General features: G+C 39.0%; 1 long non-coding RNA gene across 3 annotated transcripts; it reads left to right on the forward strand.

The window, feature by feature from the left end:
- Window positions 1-637: 637 nt before the first annotated feature.
- Window positions 638-3,514, forward strand: LOC113297754. 3 transcript variants are annotated; one of them, XR_003333649.1, is made up of 5 exons: window positions 638-1,053; window positions 1,502-1,694; window positions 1,835-2,082; window positions 2,206-2,440; window positions 2,556-3,514. It is a non-coding gene; the product is annotated as an uncharacterized LOC113297754 (long non-coding RNA). The 3 variants fall into 3 exon arrangements; XR_003333650.1 differs by lacking the exon at window positions 1,502-1,694 and having other exon boundaries at window positions 1,835-2,087; XR_003333648.1 differs by lacking the exon at window positions 1,502-1,694 and having other exon boundaries at window positions 643-1,053.
- Window positions 3,515-11,213: the final 7,699 nt, after the last annotated feature.

Consider the following 11,213-nt stretch of genomic DNA (forward strand, 5'->3'; position numbering starts at 1 on the left):
TTACAGTGTTACAAAAACTATGCATGCCTTATTTTTTGGACCATATGATTATGAACTTCAAATGACCAAGCAGCTGAAGCACAGAGATTGTAGAGGACTTGGGGCGTGAATGTTAAAAGTAAAAAGCGGAATTTTAGGTATCTGTGTGTAGGATAAATGTAAGGTTTGTTTTGTGGAGGGGAGGCACTACTCATTGTCTAAAGATTCTAAAACCCTAGAATGACTGGTGTGGTACCCAAACGAAATCATGTACGAATTACTGAATGCCGCGTAGGTTGGGTGAAAAATCTGGACTATGAATGTGGGTGATGATTGGTGTTTTCGTTTTTGGGGGATACATATTTCTGCCAACTCCTTTACTGACGTGGTTGGGGAAAGAAAGTCAGAGGTGGAGAGAAATGAAAATTAATATTCCATGCCAATAGAGTCCGTCTGTCGTGTCAAACCCTTTAAACTCGTAAGTCATATCAGGCCGTGCGTTGTGCGGTGAGAATATTTATTACTGGGTGAGCGTCCCCGCCCCTTAAAGTTGCTCTATTCCATTTTTTTTTTGAATTATATGAATATAACAGTAAATACCGGTTTTTAATGAAAAAACAAAATGAAAAACGAAAAAACAGTCTTCCCGTAAACATAAAAGAAAAAAAGAGAAAAACTTGTACTCGAGTTTTCTTTGAAGTCTCTTCACGAACTCACCACTCGATTTTCTTCTGTGATTAAGTGCTACTTTTTTTGATTCTTTCGCGAGATGGAGACGGAGAGTAGATAGTTTTGGGGGTTTCTCTTTTAATCTTCTTTTGTTGTTGATTGAGGTTTTGAGACTGTTCTTTTTTTTTCTTTTAAGATTTGAAGAAGGGGTTTTGTGTTTGTGTTGTAGGAATTCGTCGATTGAAGGAAAGCTTGGGTTTTTGATACACTGGATTGCAAACAGATTCAATTTTGTGTTTGTTTCTCTGAAGCAATAAATCCTAACCCTATTTTTTTTAAAAAAAATTTTGCAGGTACGATTTTTGTCCAAGATAAGTTACGGAGAAACCCTAATACCCATTCAAGGTGATTTTACTCTTATTCTAATTACTGATAACTTTCAAAATTATATGTGTTGATATACATACATTCTTAGCATCTCTGAGACACAATAAGTTGCTTTGCACTGATTTTTTTTTTGTAGAGATCTATTCTGTGGAGGTTAGAGTTGTCACAATAATCATCAGCTCAAAGATGACAATTGTTTTGTTTTTATCCACTGTCCCTTAACGAAAGGTTCACACTGTATTTTATGCATATGCGCTTGACAGTCGCATAAGCTGTCAATTTTTTACTAAGAATTGGCCCGTGATTTGTGCAGAAGATTTGTTTAAAACATAGTGGTAAAAGGACTAACTAATTCGCGTCCCTCTCGCTCATTGCTTTCATCAAACTATGGTTAACAATTTTGGCTACCATTTAGACTGCCTGTATACTGATTACTGTTTCGGCTATCTTATGATTTCCATTTCAGGTTTTATGGAAAAGAATGAAGAGGATTGTGCCAATTTATGATTAATAAATAGTAATATGTATACATAGATGCTGAAGTAGTTGTAAAGATGAACTTGGCTCTTGGGATCCAAGTAAAAGATAGTGAACAAATACCAAAACTAATCTTAAACCAACGGGAGTGGCAGGCCCATGAGTTTTCCCTTTGATTATGTGTAATAAATTTTTTAGATTTTGGTCAATTATGGTTGTTACTCTTTTTGTTAGTGTTTTCAGTTTTTAGTTTGTTTCGGGTTCATTGTTAGTTTATGTTCTGGCATATACTTCATCTTTAAAATATGATTCGTGCTTGCAGGCCTACTTTATCACCAATATGGAGCCAATTAAGTTTTGGGAATTCCTATCAGTTATCCTTGGGGGTCAATTGGCTATGAGAGGTAAACATTGAGTTACCTATTCCCGGCTTTCTTGAAGTAAAGAATGGAAGAGTACACTGACAACTAAGAGATCAGCCTGATGTAGTAAGTCGTGCTTTTAACATTAAGTTAAAGCAGCTGTAACTGGATCTTCGCGACAGTAGGCATTTTGGAAGAGTGAAGGAAGGTAAGGTGATTTTGAAAAATCAGTCCAGAATTATCCTTTGTCATGCATTTAAATTTCTTTTGTCTTTGTCCCCTGCAATGATTTTAGGCTTAGACTAAATAAATTAGAAATTTCATACTCCAGGATATAGAGAGATCTTGATGAAAAAAATGGTGGTTCGCTCCAGGAAATTCCTATTCAGAAAATACGATACCCTGATATATCAAGCATGAGGGATTTGGAAATTCGTTAATCATGAAGGAGATACTACAAGTCTACAACAAATCGGAACTCTAGGAAGAATTTGGCAGGCTGAGGGAAAACCATTATTTCTTCGATGCGTGCGAGATCCGAGATAGTTTGGTTGTTGCAACTTCAGGTGTAGTGTTTCCATCCCTATGTTTTTTTTTTGTTTTATTCCCCTTTCCTCATTCTTGATGTGCGTTGGGTTATTTATTTCTTTTGCGAATTTGGTAATGCATACTTCAATACAGTGGTGCGAAATGTATACATGTTGACCATCATTTCATTCCACGGGTATTGCATATATATCACTTTCCGGTGGCCATACAACGCGTTCCAGATTCAAGATTTTTATAAGGCTGGATGAGATGAACTTACCGGGCTGCTAAAAAAAGACGAACTTAATTATATGGGATGAATCTCTCATGGAAAATCGATATGCATTCGAGGCACTGGATAAAACTTTGAGAGATGTGATGACACTCTAAGGTGGCGATACTGCTAACACAAAACCATTCGGTATTCTTCATTATCTTAGCACCAACTAATCAAAGTGTAAAAGAGGTGAATTATCATATGATAGACACCTGCGGAAGAGTATGAATTGTTGAGTGCAGATTCAATCAATCCGCAATCGTACAATTTCCAAGAAGCAGTGGTGTTGAACATTAAGAAATTTCTAAATGGATTACAAATATCAGGCATGCCAAGACACAAGATGTCACATTAAGTTGGTTTTTCATAATGCTTCTCAGAAATATTGATCATCCAGGATTTGTGCAATGGACTAGAATTATCGTTAAAGAAGTGGGAATGTAATGCAGGCGATCGCAACTCTCACTCATTCTACATAGGAGGCAGTTTCCATTGAAGATGTGTTTCCATTTATTTAGATGAACCTGTTTTCTCTCATGGCCAGTTGCGTTTGAAGTTTCGAGGACTACAAGCCGAAGCCATCAAGGATGTATAGAAAACGCAGTTGTTTATGAAAAGATATTCGGTAATCTGAAGTGATACCAACACCAGTCTCATGTAGTTCAAAAAAATTTCAAGTGCAATTGGATCGTTGCTTTTTAAGATTGTCTAGATTAATTATTTAGTTTTTTTTTTTTTTGAAGGATAACTTTTTTCAGTTGGATCTAATCTAATGGGTTTTATTGACCGTGGGATCACCCTGAGTTATGTTAATGGAAGAAATTGCATTCGACGACACAGGCATGATATCACTCTGGTAGCGGTATTTGTACACATGTTCTCATAGAGCAATAATGGTTTGGAGTTCAGATCAAATTATAATTTCTAATAATTGTATATGTATGGTGAGGTGAAGCTACACCAACTCAAAAATCGTAAGTGACGGGGCGAGGGGAAGCCGAACCACACCAAATCAAAAATCTTAAGCGACGGGGCGAGGCATAGCCGAGCCACACCAAATCAAAAAGGCATCAGGCGGGGCGGGGCGAAACCGTGCAACACCAAATCAAAAATGCACCGGGACAGGGCGAGGCAAAGCCGAGCCATGCCTAATCAAAAATGTATCACGACGAGGCGGGGCAAAACCGTGCAACACCAAATCAAAAACACATCGGGATAAGGCGAGGCGAAGCCAAAGCCGGGCCACACCTAATCAAAAATATATCGTGACGTGGCGGGGTGAATCCCACACAACACCTAATAAAAAATGTATGACCATGCAAAGCGAAGAAACATCACACCAACTCAAAGGCGAAGCCACATCACACCAACTCAAAAATATGGGTAAAAAAAAAATGAGGGTCCGCCCGGTGCGTAGCACGGGCCCAAAGTCTAGTGTTTTTTTTTTTGAAGTGGGAACCCCCTTTCGGTCGGGGAACCTTATTTCATTACTAACTTACGATATTACAGTTCTTACAATGCGGATGAATTTTACCCCATTTCTATCATCAAGTACAATATTAGAGATAAACGTTGGGCAAGTGTTGTCCCAAATTCTTGTTGCCGATGTAGTAGGGTGTTCTTGTTGATGCTCTACTACCTCATTTGCTAGTTTGTCCGCCACTTGATTTGCTTCACGATATTCATGTGTTAGTTCCACTTGTGTTATTCCTTCTATTAGGTTCCTTATTTCCTTGAGGATTTCCTCCAGGTACCATGGTTGGTTGTTACTTTGGTTGCGAATTAGTTGTATCAGTGCCTGAGAGTCAGCCTCGAACCATACTTTTTGCCATTGTTGTTGTCGTGCTACTCTTGCTGCCACTAGTAATCCCCATGTTTCTGCCAATATCGATGTAGTTATCCCTAATGGTGTTGATAGTGCTATGATTACCTGTCCAGTGTGTGATATGCATACACATCCTGCTCCTGCTGGTCTGGGGTTGCCTCTTGCCGCTCCATCTGCGTTGATTTTGATCCATTGCTCCGGTGGTGCCTGCCATCCTACTAGAATGGTGGTGTCTTGAGTCTGTCTTATTTTACTTTAGACATATAACATGGTTGAAATGAGAAAAAGGAAATACCTGTTTTAGTTGTTTGCCTCCTCCCAATAAATTATGTCAGCCCTTAAGACGTGGTATCATACATGCCATTGCCATTGTGCCTGCTTTCTGATAACTACATAATTCCATACAAATGCATACTTATTTACCTGCGGTAGCAGTTATTCTACTTGTGCGTTGTGCATTTGTTAACGTTTAGGTATTTATTTTCTATTCCTTCATTTTTGAATTTACTGTTCCTAATGAAATCCTTTACCGTTTCATCTATAGCATTGCGTTCGGATGGAGCTGAAGCTTGAAAGAAGATATGGAAATTTGCATCAAGTTTTCTTCCAGCAGAAAATCCTTTTTCTCTTATTTTTAAGTTCTGTCTCTTATCAGACCTGGTACTTGAAATTTTTGGTTGGAGTTTAATGATACCTTGGTGCATCTGAAATTTCAGTTGTTTAAATAACAGGGTGTTACTGCATGCTGTGATTCCATATGCTTCAGGTACAATTAGACTGTTTATAAAGATATTACAGTACAATTTTCGTAGTTGTCAAGTTGAATAAAGATTGTGAAATTGGGGTCGCTATTGTGACATTTTCTATTGGGAGTTATTTGGTTACAATGGCTGCAAAGACCAATATTTTGTAGTTATGGTTTTATGCATAGTAGCAAATGTCCATAAGATTTTCACCTGCTAATCTTGTCTGTGCACAGCCTTAGGACCAAATTCTCTAGGCACTTTTCCCGTTTCAGTTTTTTTCCATACGTTTAGGAAATTTATACACCCTGATCCTATCTGAGTTTTCAGATTGCTCTATACTTGTTTTCCAACCCAAGCTACTCTGACGCTCTATTCTTGTTTTCCCACCCAAACTGTTCTGGGGACCCTGATAAAAAGTATTGTTTGTGTAAAAACTAGGACGTAAATCGACTCTGCTGAACAAATGAATTCTGCCAAGGTGCAATTTACTCGCCAAACAAGCGATTTCTACCAAGGTGGAGAACAATCAAGATGTGTTGCTTTTAATTTGTTTTTGTTTTTTTGAAATCTGGAATTACTTTATTAAGGCCTTTAAAATTTCATGGCCTATGCCAAGAACATTGTTAGAGCTCTTTGATGCCTGGACCAATAATGTTCTTAAAGGGTGAGGGAAAGAAGTCTGGAATATTTTGCATTATACTGTTTGTTGGCTTTTGTGGAAGGAACGGTATGATCGAGTTTTCGGCCATAGACACAAGACTGCAGCTGAACTCATTGATTTGGTGAAGCTTTCAGTGGTTCTCTGGTCTTGTGACAAGGATACTTTCAAGTATTTTGTCATGATACCAGAGTGCCTACAACCATCCCTGGGGTGTATTTAGCTTTAGTAACTTTAATCAGCCGTTTTTACTTTCAGTTAATTCTGCTTTAAGTTTTACTTGTACGGATGCAAGTCTGGCACGCGTGCAGTCCGAGTTGCTTAGGGTTTCGTTAGGTACCTTTCTCTTAAATAAGCTTGTACCCGGAATTGTTGTGATCATCAGAATTAAGTTAATGGAGGCAGTACAGTGGTACTGAGTTACTTGAATGCTTATAGAACAATCTCTCCTCTCTTATTACATCACAGAATGACTCAGTACATTACATTTGGTATCACCCAGTTGATTCCTCTCTCTTTTTCTACGCCATGACTGGTCCAACTATCAAAGATGTGGATTCTACCACCCGTGAACTTTCTCAACTCATCAAAAATCTTACAGATCTACACACTCGTGATGCAGCATATCGTAAGGCAGCCGCTCAACGACAAGATACCTTACTTGCTTCCTTGGTTAAAATTTCTGAGGCAAACCAAGCTAAGTTTGACACTCTTATTCAAGTTCTATCTAAAACACCACCAGATCCACCTGAACCTAACTCTGAAGAAGGTTCAACAACACCCATCGCAAGAGCAATTTCAATACCTTCTCTAAAATTCCTAAACTAGATTTCCCTAGATTTACTGGTGAAATCCTCGTAACTGGATCCGCAAGTGTGAAAGATTTTTTCAGATCCACTCAACTCCTGATGAGCAGAAGACTGAAATTGCATCTTTATACTTGGATGGCAAAGCTGATTCTTGGTTTCTGGATTTCCTTACTGGTAAAACATTCATCTCTTGGCCTGTTTTTCTATAAGCTATTTGTAATCCTTTTGAGGATCTAGCAAATGATAATTATGTGGGTTGTTTCAACAAGTTATCTCAGCTTACCTCTGTTGAAGAATATTTTGAGCAATTTGAGCAGTTAAAAGCATTAATGTTGAGTAAAAATCCTCACCTTACTGAAGACTACTTTGTGTTGAGCTTTATTAGTGGGTTAAAGGGTGTTTTGAAGAGCTCTGTGCATGTGCACAAACCTACCACCCTTGCTCAAGCATTTTATTTGGCTAGACTACAAGAGCTAGCTCTTTCTTCACAATCCTCAAATTCAAAAACCATTCCATATAAACCAACACCCACCACTTTCACTTACACCAAATTTACACCACCAAGAACACCTACAGTTCCTTCCACAATGGGTGCTTCTCCATCTACACATATCTCTCAAACTTCTAGACCCCCACCTAAAACCCCTTATGTACCACCCATAGGAAGACTCACTTATGAGAAAATGGGTAAAAGAAGAACACAAGACCTTTGTTTCAATTGTGGTGAAAAATACCAATCATGCCATAGATGTAAATCCCAACAATTATTTATGATGGTAGCTGATCATGAAGCAGATGATATGGAACCTTCACCTCCTCAAGATCCTAGTGAAGATCAACTGGTTGTCTCAGATATGGAGATTTCTCTCCATGCCCTTACTGGCAATGTCAATCCTGACACCATTAGGATCCCAGGATTCATTAAGAAAAGAGTCGTCACTGTTCTAGTTGACACATGAAGTACTCATAGTTTCATTGACTCTGCCCTAGCAACTCAATTGGGTTGTGAAGTTCAACCAACTGCTCACATGTTGGTCAATGTGGCCAATGGAGCTAAGACCACAAGTACTGGGATCTGTCCACAACTACAGTGGACAATGCACCAACAACAATTTGCTATAGATTTAAGATTACTTCCTTTGGGAGGGTGTGATATAGTTTTGGGTGCTGATTGGTTGAGAACACTTGGGGATGTCACCTTTAATCTGGCCAAGCTATCTATTTCATTTATTCACAAGGCTCAAGCAATTACTCTGCAAGGTACTTCTACAAAACCCACACTCATGCTACTTAGTGGTAATGCTATGAAAACTTTATCAAGAAAAATACTCCAACTCTAGTGGGGCAATTCTTTTCTATTACAATGACTCCTCCACCTGCTCCCATACCCACACCAATTCAGGAGTTGCTCCACAACTTTTCTGATGTTTTTGAGGAACCAATACAATTACACCACCAAGAGTTCTAGACCATCAAATCAATCTTAAACCAGATTCCCAACATGTCAATCTCAGACCCTATAAATGCCCTTATATAAACAAGTCAGTGGTGGAGTCCTTAGTACAAGAAATGCTCAAAAATGGGATTATTCAAGATAGTCATAGCCCTTTTTCTTCCCCAATCCTTCTGGTGAAAAAGAAGGACAACACTTGGAGGTTTTGTGTTGATTTTAGAAAGCTAAATTCCATCACTATCAAAGATAAATTCCCTATACCTATTATTGATAAGTTATTGGATGAATTACATGGAGCTAGAATATTTACTAAGTTGGATTTAAGGGCAGGGTATCACCAAATAAGGGTTCATGCACCTGATATACATAAGACAGCCTTCAGAACCCATAAGGGCCACTATGAGTTCAAGGTTATGCCATTTGGACTAACCAATGCACCTGCCACCTTCTAGGCACTTATGAACTCTGTATTTGGTCCATATTTGAGAAAATTTGTTCTTGTGTTCTTTGATGACATATTGATTTATAGCTCCAACATCCAAGAACATGTTCAACATCTCTCCTTGGTTCTTTCCTTGCTCAGGGAACACAAGTTATTTGTAAAATTTTCTAAATGTTGTTTTGCTCAAGATTCTTTAGAGTACCTAGGCCACATTATTACTTCAAATGGAGTGGTTGCTGATCCTGAGAAGATTGCTTGTATGTAGTCTTGGCCTGTTTCTACTACTGTTAAACAGCTAAGAGGTTTCTTGGGCCTCACAGGCTATTATATGAAGTTTGTGAAAGGCTATGGTAATATCAGTACACCTCTCACAAACTTATTAAGGAAGAATTTATTCTTGTGGTCTCCCTCAGCTGAAGATGCTTTCAACACCCTTAAAAATGCTATGTGCACCACTCCTGTCCTTGCCCTCCCTGACTTCACCAAAACTTTTGTAGTAGAAACTGATGCATGTTCTAGAAGCATTGGTGTTGTTCTTATGCAAGATGGTAGAGCAATTTCCTTCTACAACAAACCCTTAGGGCCCAAAGCTTTAGGGTTATCCACTTATGAAAAGGAGTTACTGGCTGTGGTTAATGCAGTGACCAAATGGAGACACTATCTCACTGGTCACCAAATGATGATCTTCAAATGGTCATCATCAATACTGACTAGCAGAGCATTAGGTACTTTATGGAGCAGAAGATTACCACCTTACTGCAGCAAAAATGGCTCATCAAGCTTTTGGGATTTGACTACACCATTCATTACAAAAAATGGCTGGATAACAAAGTTGCAGATGCTCTTTCTAGACTTCCTCATACTGATTCCATATCAACTTGTAGTGCTATGGCCTTACCTACTCCAGCTTGGACTCAAGATATTATCAATAGTTACACCAATGATGCAGTGGTCTCTACTCTTATTCCACATATATTGGTTAACCTATCTGCAGTCCCTAACTTCATATACTTGGAGGGCATTCTGAGGTTCAAGGGAAGAATCTATGTGGGTACCAACTCTAACTTGAGGCAACACCTCTTACATTCTATTCATTCACCTGCCATTGGGGGTCACTCTGGCATTCATGGTAGTTATGTTAGAGCTAAAACATACTTTTACTGGAAAGGCTTAAAGCAAGACAACTTGATGTTGGTCAGCCAGTGTGAGACTTGCCAACAAAACAAACTTGATCATCAACACCCTGCTGGACTTTTACAGCCACTTCCAGTACCTGCTCAGGATTGGAAGCACATTAACATGGATTTCATTGAGGGCCTTCCTAAATCACAGAACAAAGATGTTATACTAGTGGTAGTGGACATATTTACAAAGTATAGTCATTTTATTGGTCTTACGCATCCCTACACAGCCATTACAGTGGCTCAGGAATTTTTAAATACTATCTTTAAGCTCCATGGACTTCCAACTTCAATTGTTTCTGACAGGGACAAGGTTTTTACAAGCAAGTTTTGGCAGGAACTTTTCAGAACTTTAGGCACCCATCTTTCTATGAGCACATCCTATCACCCTCAGTCAGATGGCCAATCTGAAAGAGTTAATGCTTACTTAGAAGGCTACTTGAGATGCATGACAAGCCATAAGCCAAAACAATGGTTTCAGTGGCTTCCATTGGCTGAATGGTGGTACAACATCAACTATCACACCAGCTTGAAGATGTCTCCATTCCAAGCACTATATGGGTATGTACCACCTCATTTAGCTTTCCCCACAACATCTAATATATCTGTAGCTTCTGTGGAAGAATATTTACAAAGAAGAGATGTTGTTTTAGACATTCTCAAAGAGAATTTGCATAAGGCACATGAAAGAATGAAGTGGTTTGCTGACAAGAAAAGGACAGATAGGTCATTCCTTGTGGGTGATCTTGTTTACTTGAAGCTGCAGCCTTATAGACAGACTTCTATGGCCCTGCGCAAGAACTTCAAGTTATCTGCCAGATATTAAAGTCCTTTTACTGTGCTTCAAAGAATTGGTGAAGTTGCTTACAAACTACAACTGCCCCCAAACTCCAAGATACACCTAGTGTTCCATGTGTCACAGTTGAAGAAGAAAATAGGCGCTTCTGCAACTACTGCTCCTTCACTGCCATTGGTGGATTCAGAGGGTGAAATCATACTCAAACCAATTGCCACTTTGGACTCCCGCCAGATTTTTAGACAGGGAACAGCAGTGCAACAACTACTGATTCAATGGTTTCACACTACTCCGGCTGATGCTACTTGGGAGGACTTATCGCATGTACGAGCCCACTTTCCACATTACCATCCTTGAGGACAAGGATATTCTGAAGGAGGGAGTATTGTCATGATACCAGAGTGCCTACAACCATCTGGGGTGTATTTAGCTTTAGTAACTTTAATTAGCCGTTTTTACTTTCAGTTAATTCTGCTTTAAGTTTTACTTGTACGGATGCAAGTCTGGCACGCGTGCAGTCCGAGTTGCTTAGGGTTTCGTTAGGTCCCTTTCTCTTAAATAAGCTTGTACCCGGAATTGTTGTGATCATCAGAATTAAGTTAATGGAGCCAGTACAGTGGTACT

The sequence above is a fragment of the Papaver somniferum genome, chromosome 7, assembly GCF_003573695.1.
Source record: "Papaver somniferum cultivar HN1 chromosome 7, ASM357369v1, whole genome shotgun sequence".
Lineage (NCBI taxonomy): Eukaryota > Viridiplantae > Streptophyta > Magnoliopsida > Ranunculales > Papaveraceae > Papaver > Papaver somniferum.